Source organism: Myotis davidii, unplaced genomic scaffold (assembly GCF_000327345.1).
Source record: "Myotis davidii unplaced genomic scaffold, ASM32734v1 scaffold292, whole genome shotgun sequence".
Taxonomy (NCBI): domain Eukaryota; kingdom Metazoa; phylum Chordata; class Mammalia; order Chiroptera; family Vespertilionidae; genus Myotis; species Myotis davidii.
The window spans coordinates 3,036,491-3,049,452 of NW_006285042.1; positions in this window are offsets into that span (position 1 = coordinate 3,036,491).

Sequence of the window (12,962 nt, forward strand, 5' to 3'; positions counted from 1 at the left end):
CTCTTGTCCCTCCTCCCATCATCCCCTGGTGAATAATATCACTCTGCTACCTGCCTGGGTCAACACCAGGAGTCCCAGTCTTCAAGCATTCGGAGAATTTAACAGCCTGGAAATTCCTGTTGCTGGTTTGCTGAGGTCACAGATAAAGCTAAACAACAGCCGTGGTCCCCATCAATCATAAGTCACTCACTGATAGAATGTATGGTAGGAGACCTGATGTAAGCAAGTCACCAGAGAAAATACCCACTGATGACGCATATCCAGGCATAAAAATAGTTACAGGGCCCTCAAAGGGATTATTCAACAGCCTACATTTAGACTTTCTTACAAGAGACCTGAAGACAATGTGCTGCAGTTCAATGGCTGGAGAGAGTTGACGTTTAAGCTTCCTCAACAGGCATAACCACAAATAACTGCTTCAAATAAGCTCCTGCAATAATGAGCTGTTTAGTAAATTTTAACACAATTTTATAAGCATTAAACAGTACCACCAACTATCTTATAAAATGCCACATAATCTTCTCTTTTATTCACGTTCTCCCATAGAACAATTCCTCTGTTTTTAAAGCATGCTCCCCAAACATCATTACTTAATCAGTCTGAAAAAAAAAATGGCATTCATTGGTTGCCTTAAAAAGAAATGTTAGGAAAAGAACAAAAATTGCAGTTTATATCTATTAAGTAGAGTTAGGCTTAATTATAAGTTTTACCAAAGAAATTGGACATTTTGCTTACTGTATTTGCAATTATATTTTTCCTGAATTCGTTTGATCATTTATAGAAAGAATTATCACATGAATTACATATACCTACTATGATATCTTACACATAGGAGGCTTTATTATTTTATGCCCAAAAATTAATGTATCAATCAATTAATCAATGAAATATGATGTGCAAATATTTTAATTAAGTGACAAGATGGTGTTAAGACTGAACTCCTGGTTATTCTATGAGAAGGAAAATAACTTTTTACATGTGTAACAATTTTATTAGTTTTCAAGTCATCTGCTCTCTTTTTCCTCACACTCAAACATATGCACAGCTACCCTACAGAGGAAGGTCTTTCACACAGCTTTCATGTTAGAAAATGCTGGCTTTTTGCACATTTTAATATTTGAATATCTAAAAAATGTTCCCTTCCCAGTTTCCTTTAAGCAACTGTACACAAGTAAAGGCAACTGGCTATGATAGAACCCAAACTTCTGCTGAAGAACTTGAACACTTCCTACTTGTATGCCCTATACCAGTATGTTAGTTTTAATTACCAATCCTAATAGTGGGTAGATTTTTATTGTTACCTGGTTAGTTATTAACCACAGGACATTTCTCTGTGATAGAATTTATCTCAGTGCTTAATGATATTAACTATGCTGACCACACAACTGGCAAAGACCTATTAGCAACCTTGCTAAAACTTTGAACAAACTTAAGATCTTTATTCTAGAGGGTAACTCTGCAGCAGCAGGAAAAAGACATTTTCTTCCTATACTTGTAGGCTCTACCTCACTTCTCTCAAGTATGAGAACACTGCTATAAATATAGGTGGAATTTATTTTAAGATTTGCAAAGCACTCACGTTTCTCTCCTATGCACGTGTCAACAATATATGGCCTACTTTAAAGAATCAAAATGGAAATGTTCGCTGGTGCCCTCTAGTTGATCATTGCCACATGACTTTGAAGAAACACTGGTGTACGGACATCACTTCACTCAAAAATATTGCTAAGCTCCCAATCATCAACAGTTCAGCAATTAATTCCTGCCATCAAATGTGAGATAATAAAGCAAATTCAATCTACAGTCTATTTTATTTCATAAGGTTGCATTATTCCTTTTTGAAAATGAATAAGGGAAGAAATTTAAGAAACCAGAAAAAAGAAAAAAATATGAGATAATGAGACATATTTACATTTGCTAATGAAGAAAGAATGTACTTAAAGTTAACTGGTTCAGAAACCAAAAATGTTTCATGAATTTTACAGAAGCTCCTGTTTTTAAATAGCTCAAAACTAGGCAAGGCACCCAGAAATAATCACGTTTCACCCTGCATCAGACACCTGACAGCCTTCTGCCATGGTGGTCTGTGCTGGTCAAGTCTGAATTGAGAATCCTCAGGTAATTGTAAAACAATGTCAGTCTCCAAAGCAGGCACTATTTCATAATGCACAGACATGACTCTCAATGCAGAGATTACAGATTGATTTCCATAAGAAATTATTTCCATGAGTGCTCCTGGTTTTAGTCATTTCATGCCTGTTAACTTTACTATCAGCAAAACAACTTATTTTTTTAAAAAATAAAATAAAACGTCTTTACCCTAGATTAGAACCTTTGATATCATTATAATTATTTAAACTTGTGAGACAATTGTCTGCTCTAATGCAATTAAACAAACCACTGCTTAAAATTAAACAATGCTAAAAATAATGTCAGAAAATGCCTTTTAACTTTTTAAAAAAATGTCAAACAAATTATCTGGTCACTAAATTAAGACCAGATTATTTAATTATCTGGACAGAATGGGGGAGGGCAAGAGGGAGAGAAGCACATACCCAAGAAAATGTAGCAAAAAATCTGCTTTATCCACATTAGGCTTCCTGGAAGCCATCTTTAAATTCCTCCTCTAGGCCATTAATAGAATCCCATGATAATAACCTCTTTTACTGGTTGTGACTATGTAAAAAGGGGGAAAATACATCTCCAGTTCACCATCCTGTGTCCAGCCTAGGGCAGATCCCTCATATTTAGACTTTAAGTTTAGTTCTCCCTTTCAGTCTCAGTATTATGTCAGGATTCTGTTTTATTTTTAATTTTTTGCCTCTTTTTAAAAATTCACCTTTATTATTGAAAGTACTACAGATATCCCCCTTTTTTTCCCAATGACCCCCTCCACCCTGTACCCATCCCCTATCCCCCAGACCTTCCCCAATTACCTCCTTAAAATGTCTCATTGCTTAATATGCCCTTTTTCTCTAGCAAATAAGGTTGCTTTCTGGACATTTTATGGCTTCTGATCAATGAGGTCATTATCTTCATACTTTCACACCATGCAGTTCACTTACATGAGCACACACATATGCACGTGCGTGTGAGCACATACACACACACACACACACACACACACACACACATATTTGCACAACCTTTTCCTCATACCCAATCATGAGGCCAAACATTCACCAAATAACTCAAGGTAATTACAGGGAGTCATCTTTAACTGCTCCTTTCTCTCAGGTCTAATACTCAAAGCTTGACAATTTTACCAAGTTAACTCTCTCCCTCTTGTCCATCTTCTCTCTAACTCCATCACCGTGACCTCAGTTTCAGCCTTCAACATTTCCTCACTTAGCTAAATAAAGTAATTATCCTATGTTCTCTTTCTCCTCCCAACAATGCTCTTCGTGACCCAAAGGGAGTTTTATAAAACATAAATCTGGCCGAAACCGGTTTGGCTCAGTGGATAGAGCGTCGGCCTGCGGACTGAAAGGTCCCAGGTTCGATTCCGGTCAAGGGCATGTACCTGGGTTGTGCGCATATCCCCAGTGGGAGATGTGCGGGAGGCAGCTGATCGATGTTTCTCTGTCATCAATGTTTCTAACTCTCTATCTCTCCCTTCCACTCTGTAAAAAATCAATAAAATATATTTAAAAAAAAAAAAACCATAAATCTGACTATGGCATTCACTGAATTAAATCTTTCCATGGATTCTGAATGCATCATACAAAATCTTGGGTCAGAGATAAGGCTACACTGTCACAATTACTAATTATATGTCTGAACTCCCTCTTTGATTTGGAGCTCCTTGAGGTCAGAGACTGTGCTGTGTTGACTGCTGCATCTCCAGCTCCCAGCAGAGTCACTTTCTGGCTCATCTGTTGAACAAAAGTGGACTGAATGATACAACAATGCACTGATGGTTTTAACTCCCCATATTGTCCAACCAGACTAGAAAGACAGCATGGTAGAGCAAAAGAACATCCTCTTTTACATCAAAGAAAACTGTTCAGGGTATAGCCCTATCATGCCTTATGCGGTTACATAGCTTCTCTGAACCTCAGGCTCCCAATCTACAAAACGGTATTAGGATAAAATGGAGTAACATGCATTATGCATCTACTCCAATAGCTGACATTACTGAGAAGGTGCTCAATAAATGATACCTATTATTATGTCTTAGGTGGAAATGTATAACAGAATTAATTTCATTTCCAATATGCAATTATATATACATATATAAGACAGCAAAATTATCTATTTCAGCCCTGTTGAACTAGATATGTATCTATATACAGGGTGGGGTAAAAGTTCTACAGTTGTGAGTACATAAAACAGTTTATTTTTATATTATTATTTATTATATTATTTTCATACAAACAACTGTAAACCTGCTTTTGCCCCACCCTGTATATTTGTATTGCCTAGAACAGTAGCCACTGGAACTATATGTGGCCACCTCTCTTGGAATGTGGCTCGTATGAGTGAGTATGATTTTTAAATTTTAAATAATTTAAAAGTAAATAGCCCTATGAGATGGGTGAGGGAGGCTATGTTACTGGACAGTGAAGATTTATTTCAACTCTGACATCAGTGGTTTCCCCCTTTAAGCACCTGTCTCCTCCCCTTCCCTCCAATTTGCAAGGTTCAAGTGTGAGTGTCAATTCTTCGTCTCTTAAAGAAATCAGACATAAAACAACCCATTCTATCCAAAGAGATTTAGTCCTGGAAGTCTGAGAATATCACATGACAGAGTTCCACATACACTATTCAGATTAAATGAATGACTGTAACAATGAAAGAAACTAATAAAGAATACAGTCCATAGGATGGAACCCCCAATCCAACATAGAGAGGTACATTACAGTAGCCAGTGCACAGGATTTGGGGCCAGAAGAGCCCTGCCATTCACATTCTGTGAGGTCTTGGGAAAATCTTTTGACCTCTCATCTTTCAAATAATGGTAATATTCATTATAACTCACAAATGTTTTATAATAATCAAATAAGTTAGATTAAATATTAGTGCAAATGACATAACTAAAAAGTTGTAAAAATAACATTTCAATCTCTACCTTCTATATTATTATAGTAAATTAAGTCCTATAAATATGAGGTACCTTATGCACATGTCTTGACAATTTGGGTAAAGGGAAAGATTAATAATTACAAGGATAATTACACTTCCATTTGTAAACTATAATAAGAGGATTCATTAATTCATTCAAATCATCATCTGCAGTATACAGTCTTTATCTGACACCAAGGTCAGATAATGTTGAATTTGCTCTTGAATGTATCACCTTAATGATACCATATGTGCTGTGTGGACAGGGTCCGTGGCCCTCAGCAGTATCTGGCAATAGTTCACGTCTGTGCTTTACATTTCAGAAAGTATCCCCCATATATTCTTAAGGTTATCATCAGGACAACAAGACAGGGCAAGAATTTTATTTTTTCTAGTTTTCAGAAAGGTAAAGTAATAAGAGTTAGTAGATATAATAATCAAGTTAATAAGTCTAGAGTTCTTGCCATAACACTCCTGGGGATTTCATGGTGTTTCACATTTCCAAAAGAGAATCCAAATTCTTTCTAATGAATTCCCACAAGGACAATTTTAACAAAATATCAGGTGTCACACTGTACATACTAGTGTATCTCATCATATACATATGCATATATAATTTATTATTAATTAATATTAATATATAATTGAATAGCTTTTAAGTGTTTTTATCCACAGTCGCTTAGCAGATTCTTACAATTCCTTACCAAGAAGGCATGCCAGGTAGTACAGCCCCCATTTATAGTTAAGGAAATAGGGGCTTGGAAAGACCCTGACTCTGGACCCTGTCTTTGCAGTATGATGGACTGCCATGATGTGTACTTGGGCTGTGGGTGCAGATCTTCTACCAACCAGCTGAGTAACTTTAGGTAAGTCACTCAACCTCTCTGGGTCCCACCTTCCTCCCACAGAAATTGAGTGAAGGTGAGTCACTCACAGATACCACCACACTGTTAAAATTCTGTTATTCTGCAACGCGGCTAATTCAGTAATATCGCTGAGACAAGGTGGCAGATGTCTGTTTTGCTGGTTCTTTGTCCCCTCTCACACATTGAACGGCTTCTTAAGTTATCTCACTGGTTTTCCACAATTGAACAAACTGGACCTACTTAAGGAGTTCATTCCTTTGTTTATTGTTTGTTTATCTTTATAGAGCATTAGGCCCTGATTTTGGTTTGTTTCCTTGGCTTAGGTACAGTCAGTAAAAACATTCCTCTCCAAGAAAGGCTAGCAAGACAGACATGTGCAGGCACAAGGGGTCTGGAGAAAAGGGTGTGTTCTCCCATGACCTTCCCTCACGCACCACACTTGCACTTTTGGGGTGAGAGGTACATCTTTGTTTTGATGACTTTTGATATCTTTTTCATTTTTATTTTTCAGAGAAACAGTACAAAACCCAAGGATGATGGGAAAGATAGACTCCAGCATCCAGGCCCAGGGACGGGGTCACAATTACTTTAAAGTACTTTAAGTGGCCCCAACCCGAAGCCTTTCCACCCTGAAGAAGCAGGCAAGTCCAGAAGAAGTCAGAGCTGCAGGTGCCTTGATAAGGGAGGACTCTGGTGCACACATCCACAGGGACCCCCTCTGCTGGCGGAGGGAAAGCTCTTCCTCCATCTCTGCTGAGGTAGCTGCCAAAGAAATAAGCAACCTGACCCCCTGAAGTGTCTGGAGCCTGGCAGTAACATGAGCTGCTCTAGGTTATTTTTGCTGAGGGCTAGTGGTTCTTAAAGGGACTGTGAGCTAAGTGCACATAGCCAGACACAGAAGGCAAATCGATGAAAAGACCGATGTGATGTACCCATCTTCATTGAACGCAGTCTATCCAACGTATAAAACTGATCAATGAACAGATGTGGGCAATACTTTAATGCAATCAATGGTTATATCCTACGAAATAACATCACTGCTTTTAAAAATGGGATTGCTGTATAACACAGAACCCCACTGGTTTAACTGTAAAAGGAAAGCAGGCGTCCCCAAGGCTCTGTCCTCAGTGTTAGTCTGTTACTTAAGAAGGGAGCAGGAGGAGAGATTTGAGAAGACAAGGCTACCAGGGCTGTGCTCTAGCTCTATGGCTATTACCCCGTTTAAATGCGCGCTACAAGCCTTACAGGTATAATAACTGCACTCCAAAAGGGAAGTGGAGCTCCGTGAGGCTTCATGACACACTCAGAGGTTACATGATGGGTGACTGCAGGCCCCTTCCAATATTGTCTACCCAAACGGGGAAGGTTCTGAAAGCAAACACTCACCCCATTCACAAAACAACTCTCCTGAAACAACTAGTCCTTTCATTCTTTGTCCCACATCCCTAAACTGGCCAGGGAGGAACAGGAATAACCCAGTAACTAGGGAAGTGGGATCTGGAGTCACAAGTGGCCAGGTTCGTAAACCTGCTCCACCACACTCTCTGGGTGACCTTAGGCAAGTTGGTTCCCCTCCCAGAGCTTTGGTGGCAACTACAGTAACACCTACTGCATCAGGATGTTTTGGAAATTAATCATACATGTACTGTATCAAGAACAGGACCTGGCACACGGAACCCTTCAGTTCAACAATGGCCATTATTTGTTGTATTCCTATTCCTATTCAGCAAGCGTGTAATCCAAGTGTTGCAATTGGGCAATGTATAGTCACAAGAAAAAGAATGCATCAGCTAGTTGCTGGGCAGGTACTTTACAGACATGATCTCCTGTGCTCACAAGTTCGCCAGGCAAGTCATTCTACTCCCTTCTCAGATGAGGGAAGAGGCTCACAGAGGTTTAGTAATTGGTCAGAGTTACAAGTAGTAAGTGACAGAGCAGGGATTTTAACTCAGGTCTGACTTCAAAGCCTATACTCCGTCCACTCAATTGAGAAATACTCAGGGGGAAGCATGGAGAGCAGTGGGAAGAACCCTGAGGTTCCTATTCCAAAGCTTATTAACTGTTCCCTTAGATCAGTCCTGTAACCTCTGCCCTCTGTGACCTTCCAGCTATGATTCTTTTCTTCTTGGTCCTACTTCTGCAGCAAGTTGCTCATCTATTATGGATCTACAGGTAATTCAACAGAGAATAATATAGTTTTCTGTAACATTAAAACTACATTATTCTAGGTGTTGGTTTTAGAGTCATAGATCTTCAGAAATCCACAAGCCCTATATAATATGAATCATAAAAAAACATACAAATGCCCAAGTTCTTAAAATGTCTTCATAAACATTAGCTCATTTAATCAACCTATTCAGCAAGAAAGAACGAAATTGAGACATAGGTTAAGTCAATTGCTTATAGCCACATAATTTGAAAACAGTAGAGTCACCTCTTGAATATACAGCTTTTCTAATATTTTCATTCCATCCATATTTGCTTGAGTGATCTACTATACTTCAAAATACAGCAAGATATAATCTAGTATTAGCATTCCCTTCTGCCCTTCATGAACTGACTTTTACTTGTGCTGAAAATATAGTTTCGAGTAACTTCCATGCTATCTCCCAACACAGCATACTATCTACTCAAAAAAACTAAGTCAATAGGATAACTGTCCAAAGTTGAGCATCTTACACGTGATTGTAGATCACCAGGTGTTCTTATTGCATGTAGTAGATGTTCAATGATTCCATTGAATAGCCATGAACTGTAACTTTATAAATGTATTTGTATGTCCCTACTTTGAATAATCCTATTTTTAATTTATGTTCTTTTACTTTTAACAGAACTTGACAATAGACGTTATGTTTCAGGATAACATGTATTGAATGTTTACAATGTGCCTTGCACTGTTGCAAGTGCTTCGCATTTTCTAATTTACTTATTCTTGGAAACAAGTCTGTGGGGTCAGTACTACTATTATTCCTATTTCACAGCTGAGTGAAGTGAGTTGCATTACCTTGCCCACAGGTACAGAGTTAGTGAAAAGGCAATAATTTGAACCCAGGGGCTCTGGCATCCAGAATCCTGACCTTGTTTAATCTCCAAAACAACCTTAGGCAGCAGTAGTACTAGTAAACCATGTTAGAGACTGAAAGTTGCCTTGATAATTCACTGGCATGACCTGATATTCAGAAGAAAAATAAAATAGTCCAATTAAATTGTTTATAATAATAGTTCTGTTCCATGACCAAAACTTATCACAAGTAGTACACCCATCACATTACAATTTAAAAGGCTGCTGAAAAAAAAACCTATAACTACATTTTAATGTGAATGCTTAAGAGTTTGAATTCATAGCCAGAGGTCTTAATAGAACTCTTCATGGATTTTTCATGTTTTTCCTATGCAGTCTTGTATACTTCACGTTGTTTTTCATTTGTAATGCTAAAATTATTTTGATTCTATCTAGCATCCTTAAGTTTTGCCTTTTAAAACATAGAAATTTGTTGTGATTTTTTTCAGGACCTAAATTTTTGTCTCTTTTCTTGCCTTCATTTATCTTATTTTCTCCTAGCTTTTTCTTTTCTATTTTCCCTTCTCTGTTTATTTGTCACAATGACTTAGGGTGGTGCCCAATACTGTAGCAATTTTCCAAAGCTAGAAGCTCTACTGTAAGTTTCTCAAAGTTGAATCTATAGACACCCTACATCATCACCTCCAGGGATGGGCCCCAAAATCTACATATTCAGTAAGCTGCCCAGGTGAACTCTATACATACTGGAATAAATCATAGCATTTTCAATCTGCCAATTCCTATAAACACTTGTTCTATGTCCTTCTTCATTTATTATTTATTTCAGTGTATAGAAATGAGAAAACACAACAAATGTGCTTTGGATCAAATGAGGACTCCAAATAGATCAAATGAAGACACCAAATGTAATCACCCATAAAGAGACATGTCCAACCTGCTTCAGCTAAGGGTGCTGATGCAACAGATTGTTATCTTCATCATTTTAGTTTTGTTTCAAGCCTGACCCTTAGGGTCTCTATATTTACCCTCATTATCTGAAATCAATCTTATTGGATCACATAAGAACCAATGGCTGATATTAGATAAAAATGCTCAAATAAAACTTATTCAGAAGTCTTCATTTAATAAAAAAAATTAGTTATTGACTAATAATGTAGGAGATAAGCTAAAACTCGATATGCAATCTCTTTTAAGAGGTTAGTTTCTAAAATACTTGATTATTTTCCATTAAACCTTACAGGGAAATCAGATCTACTTGGCAATATGCCGGTCAGCTACTTTAATCAATCTTGTCACATCACCTAACCTGTCACATCCACACTCTACTGTTAGCAGCCACAAAGAGACACCCAGTTCCTCAACCCCTCCCTTCCAATAGTTCACCCTCGTCCTCCTCCTCCTGGTTTCTTTCACTTCTTTCACTAGATCCCACTATGAATCACTTCACCCTTCCCTTTGCTAGCATTCCAAATCATTTGTCAGCTGTCCTTCAGTTTATCCATCCTAAAAACCACTGCCCTCTCTGTTCCTCTATCACCTACTCAAAGGGTCTGAGGAAGATCAACTACAAAGAGAGAACTACTTCTGCTGAGCCATCTGAAGGTTATCATTATTACCTTCCAAGGCTATGGTCAGTTTATTCTTCTTCCCTATTTCTTGCAAAGAATTTTGCACACACTGGCTTTCAACCAATAATTCTGGACAAATGAGTGCAAATGAGTGTGCATGCCGCCTCAGCCCCACTGATGCATTCTGTACTCGTCTATGCTCTTGACTCTAGAGTCTGCATTTTCAGCCTCTCTGCTGGCCTCCAGGCCTGGACATCTGCCCACAGGACATTGCAATGATAGCAATCTGCCCTTTATTTGATAACAGGCTATGAGTCTGGAGGTTTGCACAGATGATCTCGTTTACCACTTATCAGTGGCCTACAAGCTAATAATTATTACCCCCCATTTTACACATCAGGAAACTAAGGATCCCAGAGGTTAAGTAATGTACCTGAAAATACACAGGTTGTAAGTTGGAGAAGTAATTGAACTCATGTTTTTCTTACCCCAAACCAGTGACCTTTCCACAGACCACATATGACCACAGATACAACAAATCTAAAACGTAAGTCATTCCTTTTCTCCAAAGCCTGCTCATCTTCCTGTGTTTCTCATCCTGGACAGTGTGTCTTCCTTATTCACCTTGTCATCCAACTGCAGTCCTAAGAATTGCCTTCTCTTCCGTCAATCTCCTATGGACTCTGTCAGTAGTACTGTTTCCTAAGCTTAACCATCCACCCTGTGCTCACTATTCTGAATATCACAGCATTAGTTCGGGCCTCTCTGTTTTTCTTTTGAAGATGGCTATACCTGTCTGCAAACCATGTCTCCCACGGCAGGTTTGGGTCCTTCTCATTCATTCTCATTACGCTGCCTGAGAGTCCCTTATAAAATACAAACCTCAATATGTCTCTCCTCATTGCCTACAAAACGAAGTTCCAACATACCAGACTGGCATGCCCTCCTTGACCTGGTTCTTGCCAAGCATTCCAGATCCTTCCCTTGGAGCCTCCACTCCTCCTCTCGTATGCCTTATAATCCAGCCACACAAAGATGTACTGCTCACAAAAGCACCTTGCTGTTTTCCTTTGAGCCTTTGTATGTCAGGCTCTATGCCCTAGAAAGCCATTCCTAGGGCTGTGTACCAGGCAAACTCCTACTCAAAGGCCCTCAGCAGAGCTAACTGCATCCTTTTTGTGTCACAGCCAGGCTTTATGGGGTCTTCTCTCAAGCCCATTTCACAATCTATTGCCATGTTTTGCCGTCTGCACTTAATTTCCAGAACATTAGCTCTTCAGAGGTAGACATACGCCCATTTTTTCCCCATGTTCAGACCAGCACACAAAAGTAAGTAAAAAAGAGTTGAACAAGTTAATTAATCAATGAAACTGATGGTATGTAGGTATATATAATCTTAGTCACAGATCATTTAATTCTAAGAGTACATCCAAAGAGTGTTCCAAGCAGAAAAAAAGGGGGGTGGGGGAGAAATGTATCATTTCTTTGTGTGAAGAAATGATGAACGTAGTCCAAAGTATAAGCAGAAAACAACCCTTAGCTGTTGTGTAAGTAGAAACATAAAATTCTTCGGCCTCTCATCAATAATTTTCTCCTACCCTCACTGGAGCCATCTATGATGCTGGGCAGGGATTATGTTCAGGGGTAAAAGCAAAGGGTAAACACTCTATCAAAGAGGACATTCCTTAGATCCTTAATCTCTGAACCGAGTGTAGCTAACCATCCTTATTCAACCTCAAATTTTAGATGGTACAAAAATGGTCTCAGACTTTTTAGTTTCTTCTCAGAAGTAACCAGGGTAAAGCAAAACATTTGAATTATCCACTGGATCAACTAAATTGGAGCACAGCAAAAATAAACACTTTTTCCGATTGTTCTATCATTCCTAAAATGCAGGACAGGAACATAGACATATAATATATAGTCAAGCCATGAGGTTATCTCTTCAGAGTCATAAAACTAAGCACAGGACTGATGGAGATGGGCATAGCTGTGAAGCATAAGGGAGACAAGGAACCTTCACTGTCAGAGTTGAGTCAGAGGCCAAGTCATTACGGGCAGGAATACTTAATTCACCAATACTCCGCGCCACCCTGGGTCCTTAAGTAGAAGGCAGGATGCCAGATGACCAACAGAAGGCACTCCTTCCAGAGGAGGAAGCTGATTACAGCTTTCAGGAGCCCCCACACTACATAAAAGCTACAATTAAAAGGCCTTCCCTAGAAAAAGACTGTGGAAAGCAGCAGCCAAATCCCCCTAGAGACACACAGAAGAGCAACATTTTGAAATGTTGACATTTCCAAAAAGAGAAAGGGGCAACAGCATTTTCCTAATACCGGCATTCTTTAATTGCCCTTTCTTGCTTCCTTTCTGGAGAGAGAAGGGAGGTGGGTGATGCAGCTAGATCATGTAAAAGACCAGAGGGCAGCTGACATGAACTCC